This window comes from Sus scrofa, chromosome 11 (assembly GCF_054392235.1).
Source record: "Sus scrofa isolate SSC_HxYL_T2T_F1_AM1 chromosome 11, Sscrofa_HxYL_maternal_Yorkshire_Landrace_v2.0, whole genome shotgun sequence".
In the NCBI taxonomy this organism is placed as follows: Eukaryota; Metazoa; Chordata; class Mammalia; order Artiodactyla; family Suidae; genus Sus; species Sus scrofa.
The window spans coordinates 53,370,504-53,379,198 of NC_139393.1; the positions used below are offsets into that span (position 1 = coordinate 53,370,504).

The window sequence follows — 8,695 nt, forward strand, 5'->3', positions numbered from 1 at the left end:
TAAGCCACGCATTTAGATACGCTGGGCCTGCTGTAGGCATCCATTCTTTACGGCCACAATCATGCACAAGGCGTCTGCAGTCACCCCAATTAAAACCTGCTGGACACCCCGATTCATGGCACAGGAGACTACATCCATTTTGCACTCTTCACATCATTTCCTAAGAGTTACTTATAACTCATAAACACTGGGGATCCCCATTTTCAGCATCCTATTTGTTTCGCAACTTCCTGCATTTTCTGGACAATAAATATACCATGTGATCTCTAAGTTCCAACTAATCAGAGTGGACACCCGTTATGATAACGTTGACAATTCCTAACTTTGGGGAAGCCAACTTTAAGATAATATTTCTTTAAGACAGGAAATGTATAAACTGGTCAAGGGCAAGAGATGACCTCTAGACTGAGAAGCATCCATAAACACTACCACTGCTGCTCATTTTTCTTGAACAGTAACGTAATTCCTTTACACATCATAGTTAACATATAAGAGAATGCAAACCACAAGATCAGCACTATTAAAACCCTGTTGTGGGGGATGGGGGTGAGCAATAAAAAGGCAGCACAAAGAAGCCTGCTACCTGTGCTAGTGGATAAATAAATCTACACGTGTGACAAAACTGCAGAGACCTATGCACACAAGCACACACAAATGAGTACATGTAAATCTAGTGATCTGAATAAGCTTAGCCTTATGGGACCCATGTCTTGGTTTTGATTTTGCTCTCCAGTCATGCAAAATGTTACCACTAGGGAAGGCTGGGCAAAAAGAAACAAGATCTCCTTGTATATGGGGAGTAGGGGGGAGGGAGGGAGGAAGGAGAGAAGGAGGAAGGGGAGTGGGGGAATGCCTGTCAACCTATACATATTTAAAAATACATTCTTCAAAAAGAAAATCTGATGGGTGCAAACCCTGCTAGAGAGACATACAATCAATCATATTCATGCACTCAACACGTGCTAAGCACAAACTATTGCCTGGCGCTGCTGGACATGCTGGAGCTACACAAAAATGATACCATCTTCCATCCTGAGAAACTCACAGCCTGGTCATCCACAGGAAGCAATGCATGGAGGGAAGCGAAGGTGCTACGTGCTTCATAGGGCAAGGTCACGTGACAGTCTGCAGTTGGTCCCTACATAGGCCAGGCTGCAGAAAGGTCACGTGACAGTCTGCAGTTGGTCCCTACATAGGCCAGGCTGCAGAAAGGTCACGTGACAGTCTGCAGTTGGGCCCCATCATAGCCTAGCTTCGCATGAAAGCAAATCGTGTATTTGCCAATCACCACTCCATTCACAAAATAAATGATTATGTATGACTAGAATAAAATGGCCGTATTAACCCCAGGTTCACATCATTAAAATAATCTCAACCCTGAAAAGAAGTTTTTGCTACAGATATTTCTAACTTGACAGCAAATAAATCTTCAGTTAAAATCAGGTGACTGTTTTCATAAGAAACAGGGTTGTGTTTGACGTTAAAAAACTCCACGTGTCTTTCAAATTGCTTTGTGAGATGTGTCTTTGGAAATGTTTTTAAAATTACTCAAGTTAAATTTATACCCTAGTTTAAAACCCGTAAAACTGAGGGGTGACAAACTCCCGGGGGGTGGGGAAGAATGCTTAATATTATTAAAATGTAAACGTCTATAACTAAAGAATATTAACCAGGAATAGAAGTTACTATTCTTCAGAACAGCTACAGATTCACTTTGCATGTTATGCGTGTTCCTGGAAAAGTTGTGTAAAAAGCAAACAATTTCATTTTAAATCAACATGTTCTTCTATTTAAAAGGTACCTTCTCCTTGATTCTGATTGATTTTCAATTAACAATACATCAATATCTTCATTTTAATTTCCCAGCCTCTCTAACAAGTTAGCCTCATCAAATCCGAGTATGCTCATACTGCTAATATTATATCTAGGAAATGCTACACAAGAAAACATAATTCTACAAAAAATTCTAAATAAAAAAATAATGCCATTATTGTGCTTTGGCCTTATTAAGGATTTAGAAGAAAAATATTACTTTGGGAACTAGAAGGAAAGAAAAAATAAAGGACTAACATTAGCTTCAAAAAACATAATGCAATTATTAAAATAAAGATGGAAATTCTACGAGTTCCCTTCGTGGCTCAGTGGTTAACAAACCCAACTAGGAACAATGAGGTTGCGGGTTTGATACCAGGCCTGATTCAGTGAGTTAAGAATCAGGTGTTGCCGTTAGCTGTGGTGTAGGTTGTAGATGTGGTTTGGATCCCATGTTGCTGTGGCTGTGGTGTAGGCCAGCAGCTGCAGCACCCATTCAACCCATAGCATGGGAGTTTCCACATGCCTGCATATGGACCTTAAAAAAAAAAGGTAACAAAAAAAAAGATGGAAATTCTACGAATAACTAACTCTAGCCTCAGCCTGGACATTCACTGGACTCAAGAGGGCAGAAGCAAAGATGGCAATGCTGGCGACACAAAACTGCTGATTTACACATAGTATCACCTGAAATGCCCCCAAACTGCACATGACCTAATGTCCAAAAAAATCACTACAAAACAATACCTGACAGTCGACGTATAAAGTACACAGCATGGCTTATTCAAAAACCAAACCCAGGAGAGCAAATCCTAAGAGTTCTCATCACACGGAAAAAAATTTCTTTCTCTTTTTTTTTGCTATTTGTTGTTATTGCATCTATAGGAGATGAAGGACACTAACTAAAGGTATAACAGTAATCATTTCACAATATATGTAAGTCAAACCCAGATGCTCTATACCTTAAATTTATACAGTGGTGTATGTCAATTATATCTCAATAAAACTAGAGAAAAAAAGGCTATGAAGGCAAAATTAATAATATTTACCATGTTATAGAATTTTTACTATTTTCCTAGTAAATAAAATGTATTTTTCTTAAAAAAATTATGAAGAGACATTAAACAGACCTAAATAAATGACTAAAGGTACCAAGTTACGAGACAAAATATTTCTTTTGAAGGTGTCATTCCTCTCCAAAAAAAGTCAATTCAATGCAATCCCAATAAAAGTCTTAAAAGGGTTATTTATCTTTGTTTTCAGAAACTTATAAGCCAATTAAAAATACATACATAAGGAGTTTCCACTGTGGCTCAGTGGGTTAAGAACCCAAAACAGTGTTCATGGCCTCGCTCAGTGGGTTAAGAATCCGGCATTGCCACAAGCTGCAGCATGGGTCACAGATGTGGCTACGATCCAGCACTGCTATGGCTGTGGTATAGGCTGGCAGCTGTACCTCTGATTCAACCCACAGCCCAGAAACTTCCACATGCAGCAGGTACAGCCCTAAAAAAAGAAGAAAAAAAGAAAAAAAATATATATATATACTTAAGTACAATAGGCCAACAAAACCCAGGACACTCTTGCAGAAGGACAGGGGGAACCTCATGAATGCCAAAAATTGACTGTAGTATCAAACAGTTATTCTGTTGTGAGCCACACGGGAAGTCCAATTATTAGCAATGAGATCCTGCTGTGTAGCACTAGGAACTATGTCTAGTCACTTATGATGGAGCCCGAAAATGTGAGAAAAAGAATGTATACATGTATGTGTAACTGGGTCACCATCCCGTACAGTAGAAAATTGGCAGAACACTGTAAACCAGCTATAATGGGGAAAAAAAATTGTATGTATAAAAAAAAGATATTCTGGTTCAAAGAATTCAACTACAGGTATCACATATTGAAATATATGAACGGTAAAATAAGACCAAGATGTTCCTTAATTCACACTTTCCCTAATAAACAGCCATCAGAATATCAAGTTTGAAAACTTAATCTGGGGAGTTCCCGTCGTGGCACAGTGGTTAACGAATCCGACTGGGAACCATGAGGTTACAGGTTCAATCCCTGCCCTTGCTCAGTGGGTTAAGGATCCAGCGTTGCCGTGAGCTGTGGTGTAGGTTGCAGACACGGCTCGGATCCCGCGTTGCTGTGGCTCTGGTGTAGGCTGGTGGCTATAGCTCTGATTGGACCCCTAGCCTGGGAACCTCCATATGTGGCGGGAACAGCCCGAGAAAAGGCAAAAAGACAAAAAAGAAAAAAAAGAAAAAAGAAAAGAAAACTTAATCTGCCACAGACCATGGGAACAACTCATCCCCAATTCACTTATATTCTTCTGAGTCTACCAAGTATCAGGAGGCATGGTGCTAAGTGCTAGAAACTCAACCGTCAGCCAAAGAAGACAGGATTTGTGCCATCATAGAGGCAGCTACAAGGGAGAGAGAGAGGCAAGCTCCTTGCCACCTGTGCATGAAAGACAGGACTGTGCAATGCAGACCACCCACCACTCCTGAAAAACACGGATACTCCAAGTGGCTGCACTGAACATCTGCAGCCCTGGGCTGGGACCCAGGATTCCAGAGACCTCGGGAGCCTACACCAAGCCAAGAACATTCTCCGGAATCAAGTGGACTTCCAGTACTATAAACTCAGGGCCAACATCAGCAAGCCTACAACTTCTCTCCCTTATTCTCAAACCACTTAAGATTGAGTAAGAGGCTCTTGGAATACCTCATGTAGACACACTGAATACACCACCTAACAATGCTGTTGTTATTAGTAGGTATTTGCTCCAGGATTCCATTAGGGCGCTATCCCCTCTCCTTCAATACACACCTTTTAAACAATATTAACCAGGTTTGCAACAGCTCAGGTGGCCAAAAATATTTATACCGAGTATCTCGATAATCCCTGCCTCAGCAAAGCAGGCTAGAATGAAAACCCGATCTTCTGATCTCCAACCACCCTCTCAAGTCTCCTTGACTTAAAAGCTTGACGTCATCCTTAACCTCTCCTCCTCCACCCAAATCTTTCCCATTCCCAGTCATCAAGTCCTACGGGTCCTGAGAATGACTCGCAAATTGACCCCTTCGTTTCTATTCTCACTGCCACAACCATTGTCCAGAGTGGCACTGGATAAAAGGCGCACTCTGGGAGCTCCCATTGCGGCTCATTGGATTAAGATCTGACATAGTATCCATGAGGATACAGGTTCAATCCCTGGACTCCCTTAGTGGGTTCCAGATCTGGCGTTGCCACAAGCTGCAGCACAGGTCTCAGAGGCAGCTCAGATCCCGTGTTACCGTGGCTTGGGCATAGGCTGGCAGCTACTGCTCCGATTCGACCCCTAGCCTGGGAACTTCCATATGCTGCAGGTGTGGCCCTAAAAAGGAAAAAAAGGTATCACTCTCAACCCCAAAACACGTCTCAAAAATTACTCCCTACCACATACACGTCAACTACTCAGGGGCACCTTTCTTCCTGAACCCCCTGCTGACAGGTGGTTCCTTCAACTTCAAACATCTCTGACAGAAATCCCATCTTCACAACTTAGCACGAAAGCAACTTCCTCAAAGAAATTATGCCCTCACACTCTATCATCTCTGAACCCCCACAGTATCTTGTACTTATAATGTAGTTGCTTATAATGCAGTTATTCACCTGAGTATTTACTACGGAAATATCTGACCTGAGGGTAAGCCTTGCCTAGTCCCACCCAGTTCAAGAGCATACCCTGTGAGTACTGTGCCTCAGAAGGGACACTGCAACAGGAGACAATCCACAAATATTTAGCCAAGGGAACTGACCTTGAACGTTTGTGTAAAAATGCTGACTTATTTGCAACTGCAAGCATTGTGCAAATGGGGCTAAAATTTTGAACTTTCCTAGTTCAAGCGGTTGTGGGAATTGTTATTTCCTAAAACTCAAAATCACCAACATTCACAGCCCAATGTCATGAAAATGGAATCCAGCATCAAAGAAAAGGCCCTCGGATCTCTGATTTACACACACACATACACACATATGCACACTCTCTCTCCTTCTCTCTCTCCCCATCCCACCACCACCATTCTCCCCATTCTCCCCCCACCCCCAGTGGGTAAAGGACAGAGTGGAATTCGGAGCAGGGCAGTGAAGTTTTCATTGCAGTCTCTGGAGTCAGAAGGCCTCGGTTCAATCTTGCCTTGTTATTATTGTGTGAATGCATCCAAAATATATCAATTACCTGCACCAGAATTATCAGCAAAATAAAGATGACGACACAGTACCTCCTTCATATAAAACATGTATATGCTAAATAAGTGCTATAAAATGTTTGCTCTTATTATTTTCTGAAACATATATGATTTAGTCATAGCTCACTTAAATACTTAGGACGAGATTCCTGGCTAATGCTTTTTTTTAATTTTTTTTACTAAAATATAGGCAATTTACAATGTTGTGCCAATTTCTGTTGTCCCGTGAAGTGATCCATACATATATATTCCCTTTCTTATACATATTCTCTTTCTTATATTTTCAATCGTGATCTATCCCCAGAGAATGGATATAGTTCCCTGTGCTGTACAGTAGGACCTCATTGCTTAGCCATTCTAAATGTAATAGTTTGCATCTACTAACTCCAAACTCTTAATAGATAAGGTCTCAAATGCAATTAACAGCATGACGACCCAATCCTGAAAGTGGACCTGACATGGCAGCATCTCTTCCTGCCAGGCAATATTCCATGCTTTTCCTGTAACAATGACAACAAAAGGTCAGAGGGTCCCAAAAACTGAGAAAAAGAGGCCAACCCAGAACAGACCTCCGTTTAGATTCACCTCTGTTGAACACTGCAGGAGTTGGGGCTATAGGAATCCTAGTTACAGCCTGAGTTTGAATTGAGCGAAAGACGTAATGGACTGTTGAGTCTTAACATCAGTTAAGGAAGACCTGAGAAATACGTCCAAATGGGTAATAAAATAATTCAGAAAGCCCTCATAAATATGTAACATTAAATATTTGCAATGTGTCATTCAATCAAACAGATAAGGTCTATGCTTCAGAGAAAAGAAACTCATAAAGCATTTAAATGAACATGAGAAAAGCATTCATTGAGGCACACATTAAAACAGACAGCATGGTATTATCCGTGGACAGGGACTTTCTAGTATCTGGATACTCCAGGAGACACAGCAAGGAGGAAGAAATCGAGTCAATGGCAATCAAGAGATACAAGAAAGCAGCAAAGACTAATCAGGATCTTTCTCAAGATTGTCCAAATACAAAAAAAAAAAAAAAAAAAAAAAAAAAGAAGGAAGAAGAAGAAGGGTAGAAAAAAGATTCCACACAGGATAAGCAACGTCAGTTTAATTGCCTAAAAAACCTCTCCACAAGGTCAAACTGATATTCCCTTTGTGAAATATTATTTTTTCATTAAGTCTGTAAACTTGAAAGATTGGATAAAATAGGGGTCTAGCACTGCTCAAGCTCTTCTAATTAGTCTGCTAATGGCCAGAAGGAAAATAAAATTAAGATCCTCATCCTTTGACAAATTAAACCATTTCAAACATCAAAAATTAATGTACTCAAACGCTTCCAAAGAATAGAGTATGTTTAGCAATGACTAAATATGAGTGTGGGGAAGGAGGACAAGGACCAGATAATTCAATTCACAGTGGCCTGATGAAGGGCCATTCTGTCTGCATTAACATGGCAGCAACGAAACTGAGACATCAGAACTCACTCCAACTTCCTAACAGACATACGGCAGGCCTACTAGAAAATCAGGAACTAGTGTGTGTGTGTGTGTGTGTGTGTGTGTGTACACATTCTCTGCTTTCATAATAGTTTCAGTGTTCCTTAATATTTTACTCAAATAGCAAATCCAGGGAATGCCGGCTGTGGCTCAGTGGGTTAAGAACCCAACTAGTATCCGTGAGGACTCAGGTTTGATCCCCGCCCTCACTCAGTGGGTTAAGGATCTGGCATTGCCGTGAGCTATGGCATAGGTCACAAATGTGGCTCAGATCCTACATGGATGTGCCTGTGGCATAGGCTGGCAGCTGTGGCTCTGATTCGACCCCTAGCCGGAGAGCTTCCATATGCTGCAGGTATAGCCCTAGAATGAAAAAATAAAAACAAAAAATAAGAAAAATAAAATATAGCAAATCCAGGTTATAGAGGTATCTTGGTCCTCAACCATGACAAACAGTAAAGGCTACCAATCTTTCATTTCTAAAAAGCACTGATTAATTAATTAATGCAGAGGGACAAAAGTAATGTGTGCCATATAAAAACAGAGTGGGTAGTGGGTCTAAATTTTTCTATCAGGAGGAGTTCCTTAAGGAAGGTGGGCATTTCTCTATTCAAGGATTCATTTTTATGTTTTCCATAAAGATTAAAATGTAAAAATTGGGTTATAGATCTAGTTCTAATATATTAGGCAAATCTTCACAGCGATTGCTGTTTACAACGAAAGCAGAGTGAAAGAACATTCATCCATTAAACAGTCCTAAAAGGTGCCATGTTTACCAATAATCCTGTAAGGAATTTTGCATCTCTTCTTATTGTCAGAAACAATATACAATACTCTTTAGCAAATCATATTTCATTTTATGCCTTTATGGCAAGCTGAAAAAAAAAAAAAAGATGTGGTCAATCCATGAATACCTCCTCCAGTCAGAACATGAATAAAAACTCTCTTACATAGGGTTTGCCCTTAGATAAATGACTCAGAAAGGGCCCAGGAACATAAACCACCTCACAAAAATATCAGTGAAGAGAAAAGCCTATCAGTACTCAAACAACAGAGGAATAAAAGGAGAAAGACCCAGAAGCAATACCTCTTATTCTGACCACAATTACTTCTATCCTTGTCCATTACCACCATTTTTATTTG

At 40.5% G+C, this 8,695-nt stretch overlaps 1 long non-coding RNA gene across 1 annotated transcript in view; it reads left to right on the forward strand.

The window, feature by feature from the left end:
- Positions 1-3,483, forward strand: part of LOC146398624 (uncharacterized) — a 286,081-nt gene extending 282,598 nt beyond the window's left edge. The window contains exon 3 of the long non-coding RNA XR_014819642.1: positions 3,454-3,483. This is a non-coding gene — a long non-coding RNA (uncharacterized LOC146398624). The remainder of the gene's footprint in view (positions 1-3,453) is intronic.
- The last annotated feature ends 5,212 nt before the right edge of the window (positions 3,484-8,695 follow it).